The sequence below is a fragment of the Erinaceus europaeus genome, chromosome 14 (genome assembly GCF_950295315.1).
Source record: "Erinaceus europaeus chromosome 14, mEriEur2.1, whole genome shotgun sequence".
Taxonomy (NCBI): Eukaryota; Metazoa; Chordata; class Mammalia; order Eulipotyphla; family Erinaceidae; genus Erinaceus; species Erinaceus europaeus.
Window position 1 is genome coordinate 17707340 of NC_080175.1, and position 12264 is coordinate 17719603.

Genomic DNA, 12264 nt, shown 5'->3' on the forward strand with positions numbered 1-12264 from the left:
GTGCAATTTTTTTTATTATCCTTATTTATTGGATAGACACAGCCAGACATCAAGAGGGAGGGGGGGTGATAGAGAGGGAGAGAGACAGAGAGACACCTGCAGCCTTGCTTCACCACTCATAAAGCTTTCCCCCTGCAGGTGGGGACCAGGGGCTCAAACCCGGGTCCTTGCGCGTTGTAATACATGCACTTGGCCAGGTTCGCCACCACCCAGGGCCTGCAATGGTTTGTTTTGGATTAAGGTTAATCAGCTTGTGGTGGTGTTTGTTTATTTGTTTGTTTTACCAGAATGCTACTCAGTTCTGACTTATGATGGTCCTAGAGATCGAATCTGGGACCTCTGGTGTCTTGGGAGGTTGTACTATGGAAGGCGCTATCTCACTGGCCCTTTGTCTGCTTTTCTCTTTGGATGTCTTATATCCCACATGAGTGAAATTATCTAGTATTTGTCTTTCTTCTTCTGCCTTACTTCATTTAACATACCTCTTCATATGCCAGAAAAAATTATATTTTTAAAGAAAATATAGATCTTTATATATGATGTAAGAGGCAAATATTCCCATCTACTCACTATTTGCCTTTTGATTTTGTACACAGATGTGGCAAATATATAAAAATATACATTTGCCATGCCAATGCTGCTTTATACATTTAGTAGTATGTATGTGTGTGTCTGTGAGTGTGTGTATGTGTTTGAGAGAGACTGAGAGAGCTAAGTTCCACTTTTGTTGGCAACTTTTGTTGCCATACTTTATTGACAGTAAACAAAAGGAAGGCTGTGCTACATATGCATAATTAGCATGTCATCAGCGTATGGCAGCCTAGGACATAAACTGTAAGGACTGGAAGTGATTTGGAGAATGCTGTAGTGGAAATAAGCCCCTTTTTGACTGTTACTATCTGCCTGGTTGACACCTTCTCCCAGGACCTGCGCATGATGGAAACTGAGTGCTAACGAATGTTTAAGGGCTCAGGGCTCACACCATACGCCTGGCTGATCTTTTCTTTCTTTGTTTATTTTGTTACTGTGGTGTTTTTTTTTTTTAATTTCTTTATTGGGAGATGAATGGTTTACAGTCAACAGTAAAATACAATAGTTTGTACATGCCTAACATTTCCCCACAACAATAAGAACCCAATAAATCTGCTACATTTATAAGCCTGCAGAAAAAAAGTCATTGTTTTTTTCTTTTTATTTTCATTGTACACTCTGTCATCTGTGATACTGTTTTGTTTTTGTCTTTCTTGTTATTATGTCGTTCTGACAACAAACCAACCATGCCCAGTGAGGTACCTCCCCAGCCTCATTATATGTAGAGAACCTTACCAATCTTTTTCTTTCTTTTTGAAAAAAGATTTCAAATACATATTTATTTACTAATTTTTATCAGAGAGAAGGAAAAAAGAGAGAAAGAGCAGAACACTGCTCAGTTTTGGCACCACCACATCCTATGTGATTTCTGATTCAGAATGGAATTGAGTGAATAAAATAAATGACTCAATAAAACAGTTCCTTCTGGTGTACAGTATGAGGCTTAGATCCAATTTTATCTTTCTCCAAATGGCCATCCAGTTGTCTCGACACTACTTATAAAAAGAATCAGCTTTTCCCTAGTGATTCGAGATATTATCTTTATCATAGGCTAAATCTCCTTATGTACTTTGATCTATTTTGGAGTTTCTATTTTATTCTAATTGTCTGTCTATTCATTTGCCAGTTTTAATTATAGATCCTTTATAATATTATTTATTGTTTGACATTTCTTACACTTCTCTTTTGGGGGAGTGCTTTATAACTAACTGTTCTGGCATGTTTATTTTTTCACATAGATACTGGGGTCAACTTCTCTAAAGGAAAATGTGTTTAATTAGGATAAGATTAAATTTATAGATTAGCTCAAGGAAAATGAGATCTTCATGATGTTTAGTTGTACTTCCAAAATAAACAAGAAAGTTTTTTTTTTCTTTATTCAAATCTTTGCTGAGGTATTTTGGAGGTGTTTAAAAGTTTTCTCCTGAGATATTTTGATGTTTTTGAGGTAGCAAAGAAGGTACTTGACACCCCAGCAGATCAAAGCAATTGTTTCATACAGAAGAAAAAAAAAATCCTAAAGGAAAAAAGCCAGAGTCACACAGATTACCACACTGACACCAGCTGCCACTGTCACAGCCCAGAGGGACAGGAAACCTTTGGCAGCCGGACATATGACCAGCCAGGCCGGAAAGGGCAGCTACAGCACCTTTTCCTGGGAGCACACACCGTTCTGGTCGCTCTTGTCTTTCCCTAGGATCTCCCATCACTTGCATCGGGTGGCTACTTTTGGAACTAAGTTTGCCTATCATACACAATGTTTTCTTACTTATGATACTGTAACGCATGTGCTAGACACTTATTGTCAAATACTAGTTAAAAAGCTCCCAGACTGGGGCCGGGTGGTGGCGCACCTGGTTTAGTACACATGTTACAGTGCACAAGGACCCAAGTTCAAGCCTCCGGTCCCCACTTGCAGGGGGGAAAGCTTCATGAGTGGTAAATAAATAAAGCAGGGCTGCAGGTGTCTCCCTGTCTCTTTCCCTCTCTATCTCCCCCTTTCCTTTCAATTTCTGGCTCTCTTGATCCAGTAAATAAATAAAGATAATATTTTTTAAAAGCCCCCAGACTGTTAGAATTTTGACATATTTCTTGTTAGTTTATTCCAAAAAAAACCTTTTTTTTTATTGCCACCATGGTTATCACTGGGGCTCAGTGCCAGCACTATAAATCCACCCTTCTTAGCTACCATCTTTCTTCTCTTCTCCTTCTTCTTCTCTTCCTCCTCCTCCTCCTCTTCTTCCTCCTCCTTCTCTTCCTCCTTTTCCTTCTTCTTTTATATAGAACAGATACAAGTTCAGAGGAAAGGGGGGATAGAAGGGATAGAGAGAGATGCCTCCATACCTGTTTCACTTCAGGGAAGTTTCTGAAGATTCCCTCCTGCAGGTGAGGAGCAGGAGCTTGAAAACCCTGGCCCTTGAGCACGATAATGTGTGCATTCAGCCCAGTACACCACCACCAGGCCCTAGTTTATTCCTAAATGTTTTATACGTCTTTTGTTGTTATCATAAAAAAGGGTTTCTTGGGAGTCAGCGGTAGCACAGCGAGTTAAGTGCACATGACGCAAAGCGCAAGGACCAGCAGAAGGAGCTGGGTTTGAGTCTCTGGCTCCCCACCCACCTGCAGGAGAGTCGCTTCACAGGTGGTGAAGCAGGTCTGCAGGTGTCTGTCTTTCTCTCCCTCTCTCTGTCTTCCCCTCCTCTCTCCATTTCTCTATGTCCTATCCAACAACAAACGACAACATCAATAACAACAACAATGAAAAACAACAAGGGCAACAAAAGGGAAAATAAATTAAATATAGAAAAAAAAGATTAAAAAGAAAAAGAAACAACCAACCATGGCAGAGGACAGATGTCTCAGATCTTCACCAGGTATTTCTTCACTCATAACTAGCTCTAGCTACCTGCATCCCCATGCCCAGGACTCCAGTGGGACCCAGGCTATCATTTCTTTCTTTTTTTGTTTTTTAAATTTATTTTTATTATTTTTTAAAATATTTTTTATTTATTTATTCCCTTTTGTTGCCCTTGTTGTTTTTTTATTGTTGTAGTTATTATTGTTGTTGTCGTCGTTGTTGGATAGGACAGAGAGAAATGGAGAGAGGAGGGGAAGACAGAGAGGAGGAGAGAAAGAAAGATAGACACCTGCAGACCTGCTTCACCACCTGTGAAGCGACTCCCCTGCAGGTGGGGAGCCGGGGTTTGAACTGGGATCCTTACGCCGGTCCTTGTGCTTTGCACCACCTGCGCTTAACCCGCTGCGCTACAGCCAGACTCCCCAGGCTATCATTTCTACTGACTATCTGGATCTGAATGACAGGAGACTTTAACCCCTCTACCACCCAACTGAGAGCTTAGACAGAGGCCCTGCCTGGATAATTTCTGCAAGTTACCAGAACACTACTACTAATAAGCAATAGGGAGACTATTTCAACAATTGAATCTGTCAGTTTCTGGCTCCAGGCAGGGCATACTTTATGTTCAGCCTCCTTGTGTTCTCCTTACTCCACCTGACAACACCGACAGAAACTGGAGTAAGGGACCACTATGTGAAGTCCTTCGTTTTAGAAGTCCTGCAGCCTCCTTTGCACCTGTTGGCAGGACATCAACTTCCTCTGTTTTGTTTATACTCATGGGAGAATCTATCATAGTTTCAATTACAAAGTCAACAACATTTGGAAAACCTTGCCAGGCACTTTCTTTTTTTTTTTTTCTTCTTCTTCTTTTTTTTTTTTTTTACATAAATAACATTCCCCAGATTCCCATTTAACAATACAACCACCACTATTTCATTCATCATTTTTCATGGACCTGTATTCTCCCCACCCACCTACCCACCCCAGAGTCTTTTACTTTGGTGTAATACTCCAATTCCATTTCAGGTTCGACTTGTGTTTTCTTTTCTAATCTTGTTTTTCAACTTTGTACTGAGAGTGAGATCATCCCGTATTCATCCTTCTGTTTCTGACTTATTTCACTCAACATGATTTTTTCAAGGTCCATCCAAGATCAGCTGAAAACGGTGAAGTCACCATTTTTTACAGCTGAGTAGTATTCCATTGTGTATATATACCACAACTTGCTCAGCCACTCATCTGTTGTTGGACACCTGGGTTGCTTCCAGGTTTTGGCTATTACAAATTGTGCTGCCAAGAACATATGTGTACACAGATCTTTTTGGATCGATGTGTTGGGTTCCTTAGGATATATCCCCAGGAGGGGAATTGCAGGGTCATAGGGTAGGTCCATTTCTAGCATTCTGAGAGTTCTCCAGACTGTTCTCCACAGAGCTTGGACCAATTGACATTCCCACCAGCAGTGCAGGAGGGTTCCTTTGACCCCACACCCTCTCCAGCATTTGCTGCTGTTACCTTTTCTGATGTGTGACATTCTCACAGGAGTGAAGTGATATCTCATTGTTGTCTTGATTTGCATTTCTCTGACAATCAGAGACTTGGAGCATTTTTTCATGTGTTTCTCGGCCTTTTGGATCTCTTCTGTGGTGAATATTCTGTCCAAGTCCTCCCCCCATTTTTGGATGGGGTTATTTGTTGTCTTGTTGTTGAGTCTGGCAAGCTCTTTATATATGTTGGTTATTAAACTCTTATCTTATGTATGGCATGTAAAGATCTTCTCCCATTCTGTGAGGGGTCTCTTGATTTGGGTAGTGGTTTCTTTTGCTGTGAAGAAGCTTTTTAATTTGATGTAGTCCCATAGGTTTATACTTGCCTTAGTCTTCCTTGTAATTGGATTCGTTTCATTGAAAATGTCTTTAAAATTTATGCGGAAAAAAGTTCTGCCAATATTTTCCTCTAAGTATCTGATAGTTTCTGGTCTAACATCCAAGTCCTTGATCCACTTGGAATTTACTTTTGTATTTGGTGAAATACAGTGATTCAGTTTCATTCTTCTGCATGTTTCAACCCATTGTTTCCAACACCATTTGTTGAAGAGACTCTGCTTTCCCCATATAATAGTCTGGGCCCCTTTGTCAAAGATTAGATGTCCATACGTGTGGGGCCTCATTTCTGGGCTCTCAATTCTATTCCACTGGTCAGTGTGTCTGTTCATGTTCCAGTACCAAGCAGTTTTGATGACAATGGCTCTATAATACAGTTTGAGATCTGGCAGTGTGATGCCTCCGGTTCTGTTCTTTTTTCTCAAGATTGTTTTTGCAATTCTAGGTCTTTTCTGGTTCCAGATAGCCAGGCACTTTCACTTAATCCTCACAACAACTCTTCAAAGTGTGATTGTGTCCTTTTTTTTTTTTTTTTTTGCAAGAACTGGATCTCAGAAATGTTCAGAAACCTGAACAAAGCAGAGTAGAGCTAGAATTCAAAATGAAGACCTGAGAGTTTGGCTTTTTCTTTTTTTTTTTTTTTATAAATATTTATTTTATTTATTCCCTTTTGTTGCCCTTGTTGTTTTATTGTTGTAGTTATTATTGTTGTTGTCATTGTTGGATAGGACAGAGAGAAATGGAAAGAGGGAGGGGAAGACAGAGAGGAGGAGAGAAAGATAGACACCTGCAGACCTGCTTCACCGCCTGTGAAGCGACTCCCCTGCAGGTGGGGAGCCGGGGTTCAAACCGGGATCCTTATGCCGGTCCTTGTGCTTTGTGCCACCTGCGCTGAGTTTGGCTTTTTCTACTTCACCAGAGCAAACTTGAACTTTAATGATATTCTGTACATACACACACTTTAAGGCACTATCACTCCTCTAAGTACACAAGGACAACAGATAACATATGGCAGAAATTAATGTTTGTTCCAAGGTACCATGGGCTAACTAACATGATAAGTTTGAAAGCCAAAAAAATTTAACCATGTTATATACACAACCCCAAGAAAGAAAGCTAAAAAGCAGTAGGAAAGAAGTCAATGCAGTTTAAATTAAAATAGAATTGTCTGAGAAATGTTTTAGAAAAAATGCTTATGTTGTATTTCTCTTATTGTAACTTATCAAGTGGCGCATGGTTTGGACTTGTGCCATTAATAATGATGTTCGTTTTGATCACTTGACTAAAATGGTACCTGTCAGGTTTCTTTACTGTATAGTCACTATTTTATTTTTAAGTTTTTAAAGTTTTTATTAGCACCCAGAGTTCTGTGTGCACATGCTCCCAGTGATTGCTAACCACCACAGTTCTCACAAAGTCTTAGAGGCAGTTTGGCTACTTCTGGTCATGTGTGTGTGTGTTTTGGAAATTCATATGTGTTTCAATTATCCCAATTCCACATATGTGTGACATCATCTGGTAACTGTCTTTCATTTATTTTTTTAAATATTTTTATTTATTTATTATGGATAGAGATAGAGAGAAATTGAGGGGATTCGATAGAGAGGGAAGAAAACAGAGAGACACCTGAAGCTGTCTTTCACCACTCCAGAAGATTTCCCCTGCAAGGTGGGGACCAGAGGCTTGAACCTGGGTCTTTGCACACTGTTATGTGTGTCCTTAATCGAGTGTGCCACTGCCTGGCCCTTTATCTTTCATTTATTTATCTACATCACTAAACATAATCATCTCTCTTTCTGTCCATTTTATCCCAGAGGACATAATATCATTTTTTTTTCCTCCAGGGTTAGTGCTGGGCTAGGTGCCTGCACCATGAATCCACCGCTCCTGGAGGCCATTTTTTCCCCCTTTTGTTGCCCTTGTTGTCGTAGCCTCGTTGTGGTTATTATCATTGCCATTGTTGACGTTGTTCGTTGCTGGATAGGACAGAGAGAAACTGAGAGAGGAGGGGAGACGGAGAGAGAAAGATAGAAACCTGCAGACCCGCTCGAACCGGGATTCCTTACGCAGGTCCCTGCGCTTTGCGCCACATGAGCTTAACCCACTGCGCCACCGCCCAACCCCCCATAATATCATTAAAAATATATTTATTTATTCCCTTTTGTTGCCCTTGTTGTTTTATTGTTGTAGTTATTATTGTTGTCGATGTTGGATAGGACAGAGAGAAATGGAGAGAGGAGGGGAAGACAGAGAAGGGGAGAGAAAGATAGACACCTGCAGACCTACTTCACCATCTGTGAAGCGACTCCCCTGCAGGTGGGGAGCCGGGGGGCTCAACCGGGATCCTTAAACTGGTCCTTGTGCTTTGTGCCATGTGCGCTTAACCCACTGCGCTACTGCCCGACTCCCAATATAATTTTTTTTTTAATTTTAGAGTGGGATTCCATGAAGTATATGTCTCATAACTTCTTTATTCAGGCATTCATCGATGGTCATTTAGGTTGCTTCCATTCTTCGGCTGTTGTGAATTATGCATCTATATACATACTGGTTGCACATGTTTTTATGGATTAGTGTTTTCATGTCTTTTGGATATGTGCTTAGGAGTGGCATTGTTGGATCATAAGGTATTTCTATTTTTATTTGCTCCAAAAAATCTCCATACTGTTTTCTAAAGGGGTTGCACTTGTTTGCATTCCCACCGAGACCTTTTTTCTCCACATCCACACCAGCACTGGCCATTCCTTCTTTTGTTGATGTAAGCCATTCTCACAGGTGTGAGGTTGAACCTCAGTGTAGTTTGATGAGCGTTCCCTGAATGCTAAATGAAGTGGGGCATTTCTTCATATGCCTGTGGGTTACGTGCATTTCTTCTTTAGAAAACTGTCCATTCAGCCATAAAAGCTGAATAAGGGCATGAGACTGGCTCATTTTAATGATGGCCTTTTTGGTCAATATCAGGCCACCCCATCATCTGTAGCTCTAGTCAGGGAATCCTTGGATTACCATGTAGATATAACGGGCCTAGTCCTTTAACAGATCCCTCTCTCTACCATCACTGGTCACTTCCATCAGGAACATCATCGTAAGTCCTCTCCAGGACCTTGCCCTCAATGTAGAGTAGCAATGATAGGGACTGTCCCACTCTCTGAAGGGAGGGACACTGTGTTGAACCTATAGTTGTTTCTGGTAGGATGACAACTTAATATGTATTTTTCCACTCCGTGAACAAGGGATGTACTTCCATTTCTTTGTGTCAATCTCTTTTTCTTTTAATAATGTCCTCTTATCTTCATTGCAAAGATCCTTCTTAGGTTCTCCTCGAGGTATTTTATCTTTTTGGGGTTTGACTATAAGTGGGATTGTTCCTTTCATTTCCCTTTCTTCTGGCTTCTCATTTGTGTATAGAGAGGCCACTGATTTTGTAAACTGCTACTTTATTGAATTTATTAATGGTTTTCAGTAGTTCTTTGGTTTGTTTGTTTTTAATGCAATTCATCATTTTTTATTTTGTGATATATAATTTCCCCACTAGGTACTGAAAGAGATGATGTTGGGCAAAGCCTAGAAGCATTAACTCAACTTGGTGCAGGGTTGGAGCTGGTAGGGTAAGCAGAGCTTCAGATTTTTGCTACTCATGAACTTTGCCTCCTGGCAGATTGTGCAAACTTACCTTGTTTATTCCTCTACCTGCAAAATGGGCTGATGAGATTGATGAGTTGTCAGGGTTCAGTGAGACTATGTGAAAATTACCAGGCACATGCCTGTTGGAATATAAACTCTCTGTGAAAGGTACTTCTATTTGTCAAATGATGTGTATGTAGGCGTACATGTATGTCTGACAGGTGTAAATAAGTGTGTGTGTGTTCGTGAGTGGGAGGAGGGGGTTGCTGGATGTGGGATACATCACATAGTTGGCTCAATTACTCATGGCCTTAAAATATAAAAAGTTGTTCCAAGCATTTATAGGCCCCAAGATGACTATAAATCCCACAGCTCTGGCCCCAGGCCAGAACTCTCAGAACCTACCCTCCCCCACTTCCTCCGCTGGTGGCCAGATCCCTGCTGCTTTCCTCTTTCCCCAGATGGTCCAGTCCATGGATGCCCAGACTCTGAGAGGCCACAGAGCATCAGGGGCTCCAAGGTGGTCCTAAAGAGTCTGATTGTAGTCTTAGACCTGGTGGTCTACTGGGATTTTTGAATAATTCCTTTAAAATGCATTCCAGCACTGGAGATCAGTGCTGGAATGACTCCAGTCATAGACTCCAGTCATAGACTGGACTCATAGACATGACTCCAGTCATAGACTCCAGAGATCAGTCTAGAGATCAGTCTAGATCAGAAGAAGGATGCAAGGCCCAGATCTCTTCCCAAATCGCACTTACACAGACATTCACAGAGTATTTGGGTACATTATAGGCCTCCAGTCTCCTGAGAAGGACTTCCCATTTGTGTACACTTCGACCTGTATTTGAGCTTTGGGAGAGCAGGTGATTTAATAGACTCTGTTGGGATTTATTTATTTACTTTTTAATTTGATAGGACAGAGAAAAATTGGAGGGGATGGGAGATAGAGAGGGAGAAAAGGAAGACAGAGCACAGCTCCACTGCTCACGATGCTTCTCCCCTGTAGGTGGGGGCTGGGGAACTGAATCAGATTCATACGCATTGGAACATGTACTCTCAACCAGGTATGCCATCACCCAGCCCTTGGGAATCTATTTCTAAACAGACCAACTACCCCTTCCTTGTTGAGCTCTGTAGAGTGGTTTTTAGGTGACCTTGCCAAAGGTGAGAGGTACACAGACACCACTAGAAAGTCAGCATGAAGCTGGGCAAGTTTCTCTGTTACCCTAGAAGTGCCACCTTGCAGTATGGAGTATATGGGTGAGGGTGTTGTTCTTGATTAAAGATTCAGCAGGTCTCGCCTCTTCCTCATTCTGCTAGCCAAAATGTGGGCTGTTATCAAGACAGGACTTGCCTGAGGACACTCACATTCGAAGCAAGCGGTAGCATAGCGGTTTAAGCGTACATGGTGCAGAGCACAGAGGCCGGCATAAGGATCCCGGTTCGAGCACCCACCTCCCCACCTACAGGGGTTGCTTCGCAAGCAGTGAAGTAGGTCTGAAGGTGTCAATCTCTCTTCCTCTCTGTCTTCTCCTCCTCTCTCAGTTTCTCTCTGTCCTATCCAACAACAATAACAACTACAACAAGTGCAACAACAAGGGCAACACAATGGGAAGAAAAGCCCTCTTGGAGCAGGGGATTCCTAGTGCAGGCACCAAGCCCCAGTGATAACCCTGGAGGCAAAAAAAAGATAATGAGAATTAGAGAGAGAGGGAGAATGAGAGAAAAAAAAAAAGAAAGATAGTGGGAGGGTGGTAGTGCAGTGGGTTAAGTGCACGTGGCGCAAAGCGCAAGGACCAGTGTTAAGGATCCCGGTTCCAGCACACCGCTCCCCACCAGCGGGGGAATCGCTTCACAGGTGGTGAAGCCGGTCTGTGGGTGTCTTATCTTTCTCTCCCCCTCTTTGTCTTCCCCTTCTCTCTCCATTTATCTCCGTCTTATCCAACAACGACAAAACAAAAACAAAAACAAAACAAAACAAACAAAAAAAGCAGGTCCAGTTTATGGTAAAAACCCAGGAATACTCTCTTGCTTATTTCTGTATTCCCAGCATAAGATCTAAGTCCTCAAGTATAACAGGGACTCAAAGTGATGGTACACTGGATTCAAACCCAGGCTTCTTGGTAGCCAGCTGAGGACTTCTCTTTGATGCTTCTGGAAAAGTTCTACACGAAGAAATACTCTATAAGATCTTATATAAAGGTCATGTGGTAGATGAAAGATAGCTGAAAGACCTTGGCTGTTGATCCCATGAAGAGATAGGGCCTAATTCCTCTTACCTTGGAACAGGCCTGGGCTCTGTGACAAATTAGATGGGTGGACAAATTAAATGATGAGGAGTGAAGCAAATTTGGATGCTCTAGGTAGGTCCAGCTGCCAACTGAATCCCATTTAGGTGACAGCTACTACTAATAATACTGATAATGATAAACATGGCTGGAAATCTTGACCCACAAAGTCATAAGGTACAGTAAAATGGTTGTGTGGTCTGGAAGACAGAATTGGTAGAGTGCAGGACTCACATGCATGGGGTTCCTGGTTTGAGTCTTGAAGTGGCTTGTACCAAAGTGGAGCTCTGGTTTCTCTCTTTTCTTTTTTTTTTAAATTTATTATTTTTAATATTTACTTATTTATTTTCCCTTTTGTTGCCCTTGCTGTTTTTTATTGTTCTTATACTTCTTATTGTTGTTGTTATTGATGTCATTGTTGTTAGATAGGACAGAGAGAAATAGAGGAGGGGAAGACAGAGAGGAGGAGAGAAAGATAGACACCTACAGACCTGTGAAGCGACTCCCCTACAGGTGGGGAGCCGAGGGCTCGAACCGGGATCCTTATGCTGGTCCTCGCACTTTGCACCATGTGCGCTTAATCTGCTGCCCTACCGCCTGACTCCCTGGTTTCTCTTTTTTCATATGAAATTCTATGTAATGTGAAATACTAACAGAAGACAAATATTTTGTAGATATTTATTTTGAGAGGGAACCATTGTATGACACTGGCACATGTGATGAAGTGGGTCAAGTTTGAAACCTCACCCTCCAAGTCCAGGATTCTACCAATTCACTACTTCACAAGTCACAGAAAATAATTAAAAAAAACAAAACCCTTTTTTATTACTTTTACTTATTTTTGGATAGACAGCCAGAAAATGATAGGGAAAGGGAGATAGAGAGGAAGAGACAGAGAGACACCTGCAGCACTGCTTCACAACTGCAAAGTTTTCCCCCTGCAGGTATCTGGGATTGAACCCAGGCCTTTACATGTTGTGACACGTGTGCTCAACCAGGTGCACCACCACTTGGCCCC